The following is a 16,772-nucleotide window of genomic DNA, read 5'->3' as shown; positions in this document are numbered from 1 at the left end:
CTCAAACACCTTAACTCCACCACCAAACCACAACCCCCGACGAAGACCACCAAGCACTACAGCTCCTTCACCACCGACCCCTGAAAGGGGGAAAGGAACCACCACCCTACACTCCGCTACCCTACACCAACAGCGCCCACAGACCACCACAAAGACTCACCAGAACATCACAAGGTAACAGACGCAGAAACTAGGTCAAATGAGACACAAGATAGAGGACTAGCACACTAAGGCCTCCTGTACCCCACCCCTTTGAGTTCTGTACCCTTCCCCCCCCCTAGTCCTGGAGCAGCAAAATGGTATAATTCAAGACGATAAAAGAAGCGAGACTGCCAGCTCCGACACCCACCCAACCCAGACTTACAAAGAAACCTACCATGAGCACATCAGTACGTATTTGCACATGTTATATGCACTATGTAACAGGAATGTTAACCCCCAGTTTTTTCTTCTGTACCCTTCCCCCTTTAAAAACAAAAATATTTCAAAATAAAGAATAAAAAAAAAAAAAAAAAAATTATAGATCAGGGTGGTGCAGTAGACATTGCTTACCTATATTTCAGTAAGGCTTTTGACACTGTTGCACATAGAAGGCTTATCAATAAACTGCAATCTTTGAGTTTGGATTCCAATATTGTTGAATGGGTAAGGCAGTGGCTGAGTGACAGGCAACAGAGGGTTGTAGTCAATGGAGTATATTCAAAGCTTGGGCTTGTCACCAGTGGGGTACCTCAGGGATCTGTACTTGGACCCATTCTCTTTAATATTTTTATTAGTGATATTGCAGAAGGTCTTGATGGTAAGGTGTGTCTTTTTACGGATGATACTAAGATATGTAACAGGGTTGATGTTCCAGGAGGGATAAGCCAAATGGCAAATGATTTAGGTAAACTAGAAAAATGGTCAGCGTTGTGGCAATATTTGATACATTACTAACTTCAACATCTGAGGAAAGGGATTTAGAATGATTATTTCTGAGGACTTAAAGGTAGGCAGACCATGTAATAGAGCAGCAGGAAATGCTAGCAGAATGCTTGGTTGTATAGGGAGAGGTATTAGCAGTAGAAAGAGGGAAGTGCTCATGCCACTGTACAGAACACTGGTGAGACCTCACTTGGAGTATTGTACACAGTACTGGAGACCCTATCTTCAGAAGGATATTGATACCTTAGAGAGAGTTCAGAGAAGGGCTACTAAACTGGTTCATGGATTGCAGGATAAAACTTACCAGGAAAGGTTAAAGGATCTTAACATGTATAGCTTGGAGGAAAGACGAGACAGGGGGGATATGATAGAAACATGTAAATACATAAAGGGAATCGACACAGTAAAGGAGGAGACTATATTTAAAAGAAGAAAAACTACCACAACAAGAGGACATAGTCTTAAATTAAAGGGGCAAAGGTTTAAAATAATATCAGGAAGTATTACTTTACTGAGAGGAAAGTGGATGCATGGAATAGCCTTCCAGCTGAAGTGGTAGAGGTTAACACAGTGAGGGAGTTTAAGCATGCGTGGGATAGGCATAAGGCTATCCTAGATTTAAGATAAGGCTAGGGACTAATGAAAGTATTTAGAAAATTGGGCAGACTAGATGGGCCGAATGGTTCTTATCTGCCGTCACATTCTATGTTTCTATTAGTTTATCAATTTGTGGTAGCTGTAGTTGTCCCCCCATTTGTATCTCCTTCTTTCTGACAGGAACAATCAAAAGGAAATACCAATAAGTGTTTGAAACGAGCAACAGCTAGGGCCATGCACAATTCTTGGTCATCTGCCCGCATTCCCGTAATAAATACATTTCTATCGGATTCTGACTGCTAGAAGCTTTGCTTTTCTGTCACATGTTGAATCTGTGATACAATGACTTTTTTTCTAAATGCTTTCAACGTATCTGTTCGATCAGAGACAGAACCTGTCGGTGCACAAACTTCTCTAAACGACAGGCACTTGTTTATCCATGAATTAAAGTGATCTACTTAACATCCAATTACCGATTTAAAATAAAGCAAGCAGGTTTGTTCACTAAACTGATAATCTGAGACAATGGGCAGGGAATTGCAAATATATAATCAAAATAGCTAAGCACGAAAAATAATCCACCTTTAATTTTCTAGGCTGAATATTTTATTCAAACATTTTACAAATTTCCAATTGTGTTCTTCAATGCTGGATCAAGGATTGACTTTGATTTGTATATTTTATAAACATATTCTGGTCAGGGGGGGAAACCAGCATATATACTAGGCAAACACTACACATAGAGTATTTAAATTTCTATGTTTATTCTAAAACAGATTTTGCTTCCAATAAAACCATGTTTTTAATGTTTAATTGCTCTTTGAACTAACAGATTTGGAGAGACGGAGAAATGGATGAATAACTCTTAACAATGGTCATATAATGGAATTGAATATATTAAAATGTGTCAAATAAAAATCTATCACGTTGGTAACATTAAGCATTAATAATTAATATACTGTGTTTATATTTCATACACATACTCGGAGGCCTTCATTCATAATTGTATTTCGCTGCATGGAATTATGCATTGAGAACTTTGAGAGCGTAAAATGTTTTCCATAAAAACAATAATCTGCTCCTAAAATATATAAAAAAGTAAATAAAAGCACTAATAAAAAATAATAATTATAATGATGATGAGAAAACACATCCTCCCACAGATTCCTTTACATCGTATTTAAATGCATTGGGTTTTCCAGAGAATGTGGCTGTTATTATGCCCCCTAAAGATTTACCCATTAAATATTTGATAGATATATATGTATTTAAATTGTATGGGGATGTAAGTGCACAGTGTAGTGTAGTACTTTGAGCTTCATATTGCAGTCACCATTCTAAAAGGTCATTATTTTTGTGATTTCTACATTAAAATCTGGGCAGCCTACTTCTGCGGGGTCCCTATAAAAATTTAATTGGGTGGGACTGCACTGGAGCACTGCATGTATTTTTCATAAACACCAAATATTAACTGTTACAGTGCCAGTTATGTTATCAATGTATCGCACGTGCTGGGAGAGCCAACGTTGAGATTTAAAGCAAGTTTCAGCTCCTATCCATATGTTAAACCATTATTTCAATGCCAGCGTAATCGTTTTGAAGATATTGCACTTATTTGGAGCCGTTTGCATTGTTATGCCTTTTTTGGTAAATTCTGAATCCCTTTTGTCCAAAAATACCTCCCTCGCTCTAAACCCTCATTCCCATGCTTTCATAACATATTTGGATCAATGTAGCTGAATTAATCATGGGAAAGGAATTCTCATATCGGGTAAATATAAAATAAAGAACAAAGTGGACATTTGAAATTCAGTGGGTTTCATGTGTCAGAGAAAGTAGGTTATTCAATACATCGTTGTAGCAGTTCTATCTAAAATTATTTTGGACTCAAGAAGTCCGTGGTTACCTACAGTTATGGCACTCATGTTAAATCCAGAAGAACTGCTCAATAAACATATTTTTCCACTAAATGATATGTTAAATAATCAAAAGTCTATAAGCGCATGTGGCTTTAGAGAAGTGATTTTGGCAGCATTTTATTCAGTAGATTACACACTTGCTTCTGCACTCCAATAAATTACTGACTCTATTTTGTGCTGATTGCCACTTGTCAAAGAGAGAGAGAGAGAAAATTGCATGAAAATAGTGTCATGGAGTAGTGGAGTATCAATCACTTTTGCCACTAGGTGGCATATGCATACACCAAAGTGGTCCATGAACTCTGAATTAATCATCCAAAAGTCATTGCAAGGGATACATTATTTGACTAGTAATTTCGCTCACTATTATGACATTTTTAGATGACCAATTGCTGCTACTAAATAACAAATAATACTATTATATACAGCAGGGCTTTTTATTGTCAATGTGTCACTACTTGAAACAAGCATGTTCTCTTACAAATAACTATTGCCATTTACATTCCAGTTCTCGTACTGAAATGAAATAGTAATATAGTCTGCAGGACATTAGTCTCTATGGGACCAACATTGTGCTACAGCTGTGGTTGAACCTATTTAATCAAGTTGATATTTATAAATAAAAAATGAGGGACGTGGGGGCACAAACAAGCAGACCTGAGTGTGCAGGTCTTTAAAATTAATGCATTCTACAAAAATAAAATACATATTTATTCAATGTATGGTAAATAGAAGGTAAATAGAAGGTATGAGTTGTATCAGACCAGATGCAAGTTCCCTTAAGTATACTTAAGGTTCAGCCATATTGTACTCTTTGACCTTTCATGATTCTGGTGACCCTTAAGTGCATTTATAATACTTGTTTTAACTTTTTTTTGTGTTTTACTGACACTACTGAATACAGGTCAATCTTTTCATTGGCTTCTAAGCCCGCAGTCCACAAAGAAATTGTGGATTAGCCGAGCTGGATCATGATCAGAATTTACATGACATTTGCATAAATGAATTTGTTTTAATGAAAACAGTTAATCATGAAATTATTTAAAATTACTTTTTACCAATTAACAGTGCCTAGAACAGGGGTGGCAACCTTTTAGCAGCAATGTGCTGAAATAATATTGTGATGTCCCGTACCGTGCCGGTCCTATTTTTTTAAACTGAGGTGTGTATGTTGCCGTATTCTGCTTGTGTTATTATACTGCAGTTGCTTTGTATCGTTGTACTTGTGCGGATATGAGCTAATATATTGGATATGTTCATGAGTAGTTTGTGGTATTGTGTACCTATGAATGTGGGCTGTGTATGGGGGCAGCTTGTTGAATTGTGTGGGGATGGATATGTCGCATTATGTGTTTGGTAGTGTGTGTATGTGTGGGGCTGTTTGGGGTATTGCATGTGAGAGGCTGCATGTGGGGTTGTGTGCGTGTATGTGTGTGGATTGTCAGTGGTGTTGAGTTTCTGAGGATTATGTGTTGTGTTTGTGTGTGGGCTGTCGTATTATTTGTATGAGGGAAGAGTTATTCTGCAGCTCTGTGTAGATCTAGCAATGTGGGTGGCTTCCCTGGTTTCCAGAGTTGACCAGGCTGGCCAGGTACAGCTCAAGGACAGGAGCCGCTCTACTACAGTGTGGATTCCCATTCACAAGTGCTGGGAGGAATTGATCTGAGATCACTTCCTCTACGTACTGCAATGCATAAATTGAGGATTGTCCTTCACCACCTTTTCGTATTAGCAAATATCTGAAGTTTCACTGGGACTCCTGCTAGGCCAGAGCCTGTTTGGCTCTAGCTGTCTTGAGTGCCATGCAAAGGCACCTCGAGTGCCGTGCATGGCACATGTGCCATAGGTTGCCTACCCCTGGCCCAGAACATATCTCCATTGTGTAAGAATCATAACCTTTCAAAACATCATGTCTTGTTTTATCTCTGGAATTTTTTTAACTCAAATATTATATTGTTAAAATTGTTACATAAAAATAAAAGGCAGCGTATTAAACGTTTTTTGTTGTTTTTTTAACTGAACAAGACATTGAGGTACACTTACAATCAACATCATACAGAGCTTAGACTAAAAAACATCTTGTAAATGCACCAAAAGGGAATGTTTAAATTATAAACGCTATCAATCTGTCCGGTTTCAATTAATTTTTGTTTTGCAAGCCATGTCATATATTTCACTCATCTTCTTTACTCGCTACTTAAAACCAATCTGGAGAGAAAACTTCATTGTACAAATCAGATATCTCTGACATAAATTCACAACAAAAGCGACTCCATAGATATTGGTCACATTTCAGCTCCCTTGGGTAATGGCGTGCTACATAAATATGTATGTGTCTGCCTGAAGTGTTGATAGTGTGCTGGAACTGTTGATAATAAAGATAAACTAAGTATATATAATCACAATAGCTGTTCTCATTTTATATGACTCTATTTGCAATAAAACAAGATTCACTGATATGAGAAAATTGCAAGGTTAAAAAATAATTGGAGTAGACTCGTAGAAGAAAAAAAAAAAGAACTCTAGAGGGACATCATTTATAAAGTGGTTTGCTTGCCAGAGATATTTATTCAGGATCGAATAAAATCTGGATCAAACCGTTACTTCGTTGTTTGGCCTTTTTTTAACGTTTTATGGCCTTTGAGAAATCTTTTCTTGTAACAGAGAATAAAAAAAAGCATGTCCACAGTCAATTTTTATATATGGGTCATTTTACGTTGTCTTATGTCTGACAATATGGTGTTATTTATAGTGTTAGAAGAAGTAATTTAACTCAACAATGTCATACAAGGACTTGTGCTCACTGAATCACACTGCTAGTCCTTCGGTAACTGAAATAGCTATAGTAAAAGGATTAACAATATCACCGTAAGACAGGCTGAAGTTGTATATTGTACCATGAGGTTTACGGATTTAGCTAGTGGACTTTTGGAATGGGAAATGTGAAAAATATGGTAGGTGTTCCTTTTATTATATCTGTTGGGTTATTGACTGGCATGCCCTAGTGAAGTATGGTCAACATCATGCTAATATCCTAGAATGTGGAAGGAAGGAGTAAGAAAATGTTATCTGTACATATTCACTCTCGCATGCATATTTGCTCTCTAGATCTCATTATGCCATAACCAGCACCCAGAGTGTTTTGGAGGAAGCGCAATGCAATATACTAATCAGACCCCAAACTGGGACCTCCAACCCCAATAGTTCATTGAAAACGTTCCTTTATCTTTTCATCGCCAAAAGATACACATGATGTACATAGGGGGCCAACAAAAAAAAGGGAACCACAGACTAACATCTTTTGTGTTACAAGCACTTCATCCGAGCCTCTGCTTGAGAAAGGCTGGTTGAGTTGGATTCCTATCAGCAGAAATAGGCAGAGAGTTGGCAAGAAGCATTTCCAGATATTAGGGTGGCTTATTGAAAAAGCAGACATGTCCTATAGGTGGGAACTATAATGTAAATACTGAAACAGGCCTAGGTAAAGTCTCTTGATTTGCGACTGATTAGAAACACTACAGGTAGTAAAACAAGCTACACAGAAGTAAAGCAGCAAAGGATGCAGAGTGGAAAGAATGGGTTTTTTACTGACTTCCAAAGGCGTCTCCAATAAATGAATATAGAAAAAAAGGGGAGATTGCTTGTGTTCCACAGACTTGAGTGCCATGCAAAGGCACCTCCATGGGAAATAATGGGACAACCATGGCTGATTTTTATAAGTCAATGAGTGTCACACAGCATCATCAGGACGCGTAAAAAAAAAAAATTATATAACATGACCTACAGCACCACATCAATTGTATACGCAGATAGATAGACAGACAGATAGATTCTACATATATACATACACATACACCAACCACGCACATTCAAGGACTTATTTTAAAAACAAAAAAGAAACATGAAGATCTCAGTTAAATCTATACTAAACACTAGATTGTTGTTGATTAATATCCAAATAGGAAAATTTAGGTCAAAGTAGCTAGAAAAGTTTCTAAACCTGCTATCATCACAGCTTGAATTTTGCCAATTGGATTTTATTTTGCTAGCGTTCGAATTTTCATGGATGAAACCTTGTGTGCCTTCCTTGTAAATTGCTTTCTGAATAAGTAAACACAAACCTTTGTATTTGGTGATGGTCACAGGGACATATTCAGGTATAGACTGAGAAGGCCTGGGCTCTGGGTGGCAAATTGTAGGGGGCGGCATGATGCCTTATTATTTTATTTAAACATTTACCTGCTTGATTAGACCTGGCAGAGTCCATGACATTTTATTGATACAAGTAGTGGGCATGTAGTGATATAACAGCACCTACTGCCTGTTACTCTGGAGTTAACTGAAGGGGAGAGGAAGAACACATTTGTCTTGCCTAATGTGCAGTGTCCTGCTTCCTCCAAACTAGAGGCTAGGAACTTTTTATCTTCTCACTCCCCATGCCCACCCACAGAAGTAAGCAGCACAGGAGGAGAGAGAGATTTATTTTGTGTGTCTATGTATGTTACTGTCTGTGATTGTGTGACTAGGTATTATGTCACCGTGTGTCGTGTATTTTTATGCATATGTTATTGTATGTGATTGTGTCGTTGCATCCCTGTTACTGTGTGTTTGAGTGTTTATCTATGTGTATTTGTTATTGTATGTGATTGTACATCTATGTATGTTACTGTTATTGTACTGATTCTGTGTATGTTATTGTATCTGATCGTGTGTCTATGTTTTTGTATATTACTGTGTGTGACTGTGTGTCTACGAATGTTAGTGTGTGTGATTGTGTCTATGCATGTTACTTTGTGTGTATGATTGTCTGTCTATGCATGGTGACCACTTAAAGAGGGATTTCGTATACATGGCAATCTAACAGGCCAAGCAGAGAGAATTGTCTCCTTTGTTTGCCCCCTTTAGTGATCCATACCATGTATCTCAGAATCCCCTGGAGTATGATATCTCATACCAAATACTTTTAGTGATTCAGAATGGATGGGGTCAGCACTGCCAAGCTACAATGGACCCAGGTACCTAAATAACGCACTCGTAGCTACTATTTTAGTTGGCATTCTGAATCAACTTTCATCAAAATGCTTATAGGAGATAAGTAGTTACAGTTAACCTGGTTGAGAGTAAAATAATAGATGCAGCCTCGGGAGTGTCCTCGGGAGTATTTGTGGGCTGAGAATAGATGTACCCCAAAAAATAGTAGTGCCCTCAATATTTGGGGGTGCACTTAAAGTTTACTATAATCCCACTCACCAATACTAAACCCTCAAATGTTATAAATATGTCCTACTTATTCCATAATGAACCTACATCTGTTAATTCTGTATATTTATTTATGCATTGGTTTTCAATACATTCAGATACATTGTATTGGATCAATACTCAATAGACATAAAACTGTGCTTCTCATATATGTGTTGTGTGTTGACAGCAATTCTATTATTATACACAACAAAGAATGGGTTCATCCCCTTTATGCACAAGATCTATACAAGTTCTGAGATTAAAAAAAAATAAAAGCTAAAATATAATATTGATAAAATTACACTCAACGCCCTGAAAACTGCCTGCCGCCCACAATGTACGGTGATCCGTTGAAAAAAACTGCAGAAATTACATTTTATGTCAAATTGATTTTTTTTTTGTTAAAGCAAAACTGAATAGGAATATCAAAAAATAGGGGAGAAATGTGTGTCATGGGAAAAAAAAACCTGGAGGGCACAAGAGAATATTATAAGAGAAAAATTAAACCCAAAAAGGTGACTATATGCAGAAAATGCATTGAACCAAACCAAATGGCCTCTAGCCAAAATAATCTCTGAGATAAATTATTTTTATACACATTTTCCATCACCATAAATTAGAGAAAAGGATTGTAACAACAGTAGTATATTAGTATTGTGGTGGCTTTGGACGTCAAGAATATTGTTAAAAGCAATTTAATAACAGTATTATATTTATTGGGCCCATGGAGATAACAGAATGCAAAAATATACACACATTAAATAAGATAAAATATACAGAACCTTTTTCTAAAAAGAGTTCAAAGTAAACAGAATCAATTCCACGTGCAGCCATGTTAACCCTTTCATTATTTTTCTACGCCCGACATTTAATCATATTATGAAGGGATTTGACATTGACTTGACCTTGAGAAGAGTTACAGATAGAGAGATGATCATAAGCTGCATATATTCATGAAACAAATTGCAGACATTTTAGATAATAGTGTAAATCAGCGGTGTCTAGCCTTAGGCCCTCAACTGATGCTAGGATAAATTTTTTAAAGGACACTCCAGACCCCTAAAGCACTTTTGTTTGCTGAAAAGCTTTATGTGTGAAGAGTGTGTCCTCTTGTTTTCAGTTTGCAAAAAGTGCAGATTTCAATAAAAATGTACACTTTTATAAACTGGTTACAGCCCCCTTAACTTTCAATCAGAGAACAGATTTTGTTACTTCCTGGTTTGGTTAACTCAGTGGAGCTATACTCAAAAGGCAGCAGTTGCCCAGAGCAACTAAATTGTAAAGACTTCTCATTGAAATGCATTGGGAAGTCTGTGATTGGACAGACACATAAAGTCTGGGTGGGGTTAGAAGGGTTGGGCTTGCAAAGGCTGCAGACAGGAAAAATGCTGGTTTTGCATCCTGATTTTAAATTCAACTCCAATAAAAAAAAATGTAGAATCAAATTCATATAAGTTTTCTTTTGGTGCATATCTACTAAATATTGATTTATTTTGTATTTGAGCAGTGGAGTGTCCCTTTCACAAATTTTGACAATGGGCTGACAGAGTATTCTGTAATTTGTAGACACGTAAAATGCAGGAATATATAAATTTAACGTATCGATAGGGATCAATTATCACCATGCTGGGACAAAGAAATGTATGAAATATGTTGTGTGCCGTTTTCAAAACCGGGACACGAAATGTATAAATATTTAATATACAACTAATCAAACGATGGTACAAAAAAATGTATAATATATGGGATGCAATTCTCAACAGATGCCTACATCAATACTGCGTAAAAGGTCACCTGACAGTAATTATGCAAGTGAAACACAAAAATCTCAAAGACGAGTGCATTTTACAGAACCCGAAGCAATTATTATACCTGGTGAGTAAATTAATAATATGTTTGCACATTCAAATTAATGAGAGCACGGAGGGGCGATACAAAGAAACAAAATCCCAGGTAGGGTTGCGCATGTATGTATTGTCAATATAAGCATACACACATGCTCACAGTAACACTGTATAATTCACAATATATTACTAGTTATGTTAAAGTATATTTTCTATAACCATTGACAAAATAACTTAGAAGTCTGGTGGTTATGTTACTGAGTTTAGGGTTTGTGATTAGATTGTATGCCAATGTATAAATATGGGAACACTACGCACACCATAACCTCCTGTTAGAGTGCAATAAATCCCTGTCCATTCATTTTGTTTACTACAACTGCAGCAAAATAGTTTAGTTGCAAATCATTGGCTAGCACTTTTTTCTCCCACCCAGTGATATCTCAGTGAGCAGCTATCCCTTGGACATACAAGATCCGTTTTAAGCATTATGGAATGCCTTTTCTATAAGAGAACTTGTATCCTAGCGATAGCTAGAAAAATAGTGTAATTCATGCAAATAAGCTAGTCAGGAATTTAAAGGAAGTTGAGAGACAGTTTTTATTAGTTTGACAGGTTGTTTCATTCATGTGTTTTCATGAATGCAACTACCCATTAATTGCATACCTAGAAACCTTGCTAAGCAATGATTTATGTGGCATGCCGAATCCATGCTAAATAATGGGACAGCCATGTCTGATAATTCTCCAGGGCATGAGGGTCAAATCAGCCTTTGCATTATGGCAGATATACCTAATGCAGTGCTAGTTAAAACCTCCGAAAATGACTAAGTGTTATCTGCTTGCACACCCTCCAATCGCTATAAATAGTTAACATACAAAAGAAGTACAAGTTTACTCGGTACAAACCTGATTATTCTATTTAATCTGTACAGCAAATATTTTAAATTCCCCTAGCTGGATATATTTCTCTTTAGAATTTTTTTTTTTGCAGTAATAGGTCAAGCAACCACTCTGTGTTCTAAGATTTGTGCGGTCTCTCTCTCTCTGTTAATTCCCAAACTTACGGTTTGTGCTTAAAACAATTCCATATTAATACTTTTAGACATATATAACAAAAAGCTAAAATATAAAAAATATATATAAAAGGTGTATTGATTTTCTTTTTAACTATCTACTTAAAATGTAACCCTTACAAGTAAACCGTAAACTAACAACAAAAGCATATCCCAATAGAGACCTCATTTATAAATTGTTGGATAAGCTTTTCAATTTATTTAGTATTTTTGGATAAACATTTAAAAATAAATTTTTAAAATCTTAAAATATAAAAAAAATATATATATTAAAAATTAAAAAAACCTATATCAATAGGGAACGGCGCCTAGCATCCAAGCTAAACTGTCACCATTAAGAGGAGCTCCTGCGGCATATCGACTATTTGGCTGATCTACCTACCATTGCTGAGATAGTCTGATGGCAACGTACTCACCATAGCTCCTTTATGAGGGTGGAACTTGCCTGATTCCTTTTCTATTCTCCCAGGTGAGCAAACTGGTGAAGAGAAAGGTCTGCAGACTAGAGTGATGTGACTTGCTCCCGGATCACCTCGAGGCCTTATTCTTCCCTCTATCGAGAGGTAACTATCAGACACCTCACATACATATAATGGGGAGAAGATCCCAAATACCAGCAAGTAGGGACATCTAAAGACACACAAAACATTGCTCAACCATCCTGCGGCCCACAAGACAGCTGCATGGCAGAACAGGAGGCCTATGTCTCCAGCTCAGAGATGAACTCAGAGGCCCAGAGTGTGGAGAAAAAGACCCTTGTGCCAACACCTGCACCCTGACAACAGGGGATATACAAGTACCAGCTACAAAGCAAGACATACAAAACCTGCTACATGATATTATAAAGCTATTTGAAGTGGACCTAGAATCTATAATAGTTGACATTCAAGTGGGCTTTATTCAACTGAGGAGGACATTATTGACTTATGCCAAGAGGTATCCACTGTGATATACACCCTAAAACAAGTCCAGACAACTTTGTTGGATTTGTTAGATGATTGCAGCCAGAGGGCTAATATTAAAATATGGGGCATACCGGACTCTGTCACATCAGATGTGTCACTACCTAAGGCGCTTTATCGCTTCTCTTTTACGGTCTTCACAGGCAAAAAGAATAGTGTTTGAAGGATTCTACTGCATCAACAAGTCTTCCAAAGCACCGTCAGCATTCTACCACAATGTCATAGTCATGTGTCACTCACTTAATGGTAGCCATTTTATGACAGTGCTACAGGGCAAAACACTGTATGTCTTTAAATCCCTGGGCCCAATCACCCATCGACACCGAGAAGCAGGGGTGGACTATTGATGGTCTGCAGAGAGGTCTTTGACCGTAAACAAAAAGAGGAGGTGTCTTAATCTTTTTTTATACACTTGTACCATGACAACATTTGCTTGACACTTGTATACGCATTGCCTACCTTGTATTCTGTGCTTTCAAATCAATAAAAAAATGATTGACAAAACATATATATATATATATATATATATATATATATATATCAATATATTAAAAAATATAAAAAACATTGAAAAATATTAAAATATGTTTCAAAATATTAATAATTTTAAAAGTTTATCCAATATATTAAATAATTTCAAAAACTTGTCCAAAAATATTAAATCGAGGCTATGATCACGAAAAGCATTCCTTGATTCAGGCCCGTATTCTTTGCTGTTCACACATTTTTCAGGGTTTTGTGAGGATAGCAAATTTTGTGTGAAACAAATGATCAGCTATTACAGTAGATGTGTGTTTCAGAAGAGCTGTTAAGGCAAGCACATGAATGACTAGTGGTTTCTGCTGAGTTGGTGTATTAAAGAATTTGGTGGATTCAATATATAAATTAATGATTAATCTTTACTTTGTGTATTCTTTATTCATTTGTATTTATTTCTTTGCAGTAAGAAACCATCACCACACCTCAAGTTTGCTCCTGCTCTTGATTATCACTGTTTGCATTTTCATTTTCGCAGTGGCCACAATCTTGTATTCTCATCACATGCAGATGGGTTTTCGCTCATTCAAGTCCAAGTTTCTAATCTTTACTCTTCATGTAAAACACAATGCAGGATTTATTTGGAATCTTTGGAGGAAACAATAGAAAAAATACACGAGTGAACACGTGAAGAGCTTGATGGAAAACACAGTCTATTTAAGCTGAGGAATTCTGCGACATCGGAGAGATAATGAAAGAAAAAGGGATTGTGTGCGCTATACAATGTCAACTCATCTGCTGGTGAAGAAATTAAATCAAGACTCTGCCAGAAGACAAAAAAACATATTTCTGTTTCTGACAAGTTATGGAAATTGTTCATTTTAATTAGAGCGCAAAGAACCTTTGGAATCAATAATGAGGATTAACCAACCAGATTAGATATTCGTCAAAGTCACCCCTAAGTACTACTAAAGATGCAAAAATAGAGGCAGGGCATGGGTGTAAAATAGACGAAAAATGAGCTAACATCGGCACAATATGATGCGAAGCAGAGATAAATCAAATTATAGGATATATGTTTTTGTTACTAGACAAAATCCGTGGATACGCCGGCTCACACCGAGAACCATATATGAAGTAGATGCAATCCATGTTAGAATAAAACATAACTTTATTTGAGATGGTCTAAGAACAAAGAAAATGTGGGCACATAGCAGTGCAAAACCAAAGGAAGCATATTCCAACGCGTTTCACGCAACAAGGCACTTAATCTTATCATATCATTGGCATATGGTTCGTAGGAAGATGACACTGATATTTGAATTGGAAGCGTTATCTTGCATCTATATGTGATGTATAAATATATCCAGTAAATGTGGAGTTGTGGAAGTTGACCGCTGACTTGCAAAATATAGCTCAAACAAGTCAAATTGCCTAGCTTCCAGCTATTTTAGACCAGAGTTTTCAAATGAGTTTCAATTCATCAATCATAGCTTACTGATAAATTCCTGCACAAGTCCGTTGTAAGACTGATTGCCACTATGTGACGTACATTTGCTTTTTTTCCGGATAAGTGGCCACAAATGGTTCTAGCCAAAAGAGTTAATAAAAATATAAAGCAGATAACTGCTCTATGAATACATTTAGTTTTTCATTATCTTTCTTTCCTTTTTTGCTTACACCTTCCGTTAGTTTTGGTACCATTCCAAAATTGTTTTATGCACAACCTCCTAGGTTGTCCATGAGTCGATTGTAAAGTACTAGTTTAAAGAGTTAGCAACCTGTTCATTTTTCCCTAACATGGGAAAATTAAAATTTAATTTAAAAAAAAAATGAAAGAAATGAATTTTACCTTCAAATATGACTTTGCTTAATTCATAACTTGAAATCATGTGTGAGACTTATGGTAATATTAAAATATCCTTCCCAAAAAATAATGGATCTGTCACGTTACCTGTGATCCAGTTGAGAGGTCTACTTATTGTGAACCTCTTTTCGACTCCAAGAGCTATCACCAGTGCACAGATGTTATTCTGCAAGTTATTTATGGTACTTTTTGGACATTGTATAGAGCAGTATTCCTGTTCCTCAACTCAATCCTCATGGACCACCAACAGTCCAGGATTTGTCAGTATCTCCATTGGAATAAAACATAGAAATACATAAATCCTGGATTGTTGGTGATCCATGAGGATGGCTTGGGGAACACTGGTAAAACAGCAATGTGAACCCAGATCTTTTGGAGATGACATACTGTCTGTGAGCATTAAACATGTATAAATGCCTTTTAGATGCTCCTTCGTAATTCCAGCTGTGTATTATTCATTGATGTTATCTGTAGTGTAATCTCCCAGCTCATTATATAATCACTCAAACGACTAGAATGCTGACAAGTTTTTCTACCCAGATTATGTAGTTTCCCATTACTTAGCTTCCTATTTTCCATTAACCGGATACCCTGTGTAGATTTTGTCTGGCTTCCCTGGGATTATTTACGTATCTCTAGAGGGGCTGGAAGTGTATTTTCTTTTCAAATATTTTTTATTGAATTTTTTATAATTACATAACACTATTGTCAACAATGAGCAGCATACAATATATCTATAAAGAATTAATATCAAATAAAATGTTAATATTATAAAAGGAAAGTATCAATTAAGTAACATTGACAATATAAAACAACAACAAAAACAAAAAGGAAAATAGAGGGTGGAAAGGGAAGGTAGGGTATATAAAACAATTGACCTTAAAGGGATTCTCCAGTGCCAGGAAAACAAACCCGTTATCCTGGCACTAGAGAATCCTGGAGTGCCCCCTTCCCTCCCGCCTCCCATCCCATGTCACTGAAGGGGTTAAAATCCCTTCCAGCTACTTACCTGAATCCAGCGCCGATATCCCTTTGCACTGGTTCAGGCTCCGCCCACGCTCCTCCCCCGGCGACGTTAGCCGGCAGGGAAAGCTCAATGCACATACGCTGCATTCCTATGGGGAAAATCATTGCATTCTTATGGAGAAAATCTGACGCTGGAGGTCTGTGAGAACGTCCAGCGTCAGGTAATGGACCAAAAGTCCATTACGAATACGGAAGCCACCCAAGTGGCTGTTTTACATTGCAGCTCTAAGTGAAAATGGGACACATCACCCAGATCAATTCAATGAGCTGAAGTGATCTGGGTGCCTACAGTGTCCCTTTAATATTACTAATTGAGATAATCATGTATAATATCTTATTCTAAAAAAAAAAAAAGCAGTATATAGCAGAAATATGTTAAACATCAAGAAGAAAATAAATAATATATAAAAAAAATAATAATTCTATCCATACGTATAAATAATTAAAGTTTCAAAACTCCTGATTAATTTTTTTAACAAGTCAGTGTAATTTTCCCATAAAACCTTCATTGTACATTCTTTTTTTGAAACGGTGTGCCCATAGGGAGTAAGCCACATTGGCATCTCAAGTGTAACATATTTTATTAGTTTTGTTAAGGAGGTTTTCACAAAATAAGTTAAGAAGATTGGAAATTTTGGGGAGGACAGATTTGTATTGAATATCCAACTTGTGGTTTTTTTTTCAGAAGCAAGATGTGATCTCAAAGTTTAATATTGGATCACATTAAATAGATACAAACATATATCCAAGATACATGCATCCATACAAATAATTGCTACTTTTGTTTCCTGAATTGAAAATATAATTCCCTGCAATGTAACAGATCCGCTTTCACCCAAATAA

General features: G+C 36.5%; 1 long non-coding RNA gene across 1 annotated transcript in view; it reads left to right on the top strand.

Moving 5' to 3' along the window:
* Nucleotides 1–14,850, top strand: part of LOC134583557 (uncharacterized) — a 30,414-nt gene extending 15,564 nt beyond the window's left edge. Inside the window, exons 2-3 of the long non-coding RNA XR_010086321.1 lie at nucleotides 10,445–10,556; nucleotides 13,503–14,850. This is a non-coding gene — a long non-coding RNA (uncharacterized LOC134583557). The remainder of the gene's footprint in view (nucleotides 1–10,444; nucleotides 10,557–13,502) is intronic.
* Nucleotides 14,851–16,772: the final 1,922 nt, after the last annotated feature.

The sequence above is a fragment of the Pelobates fuscus genome, chromosome 13 (assembly GCF_036172605.1).
Source record: "Pelobates fuscus isolate aPelFus1 chromosome 13, aPelFus1.pri, whole genome shotgun sequence".
NCBI classification, from domain to species: Eukaryota; Metazoa; Chordata; class Amphibia; order Anura; family Pelobatidae; genus Pelobates; species Pelobates fuscus.
Note: the sequence above shows the minus strand (reverse complement) of the source record. Positions and strands in the feature narration are given on the sequence as shown.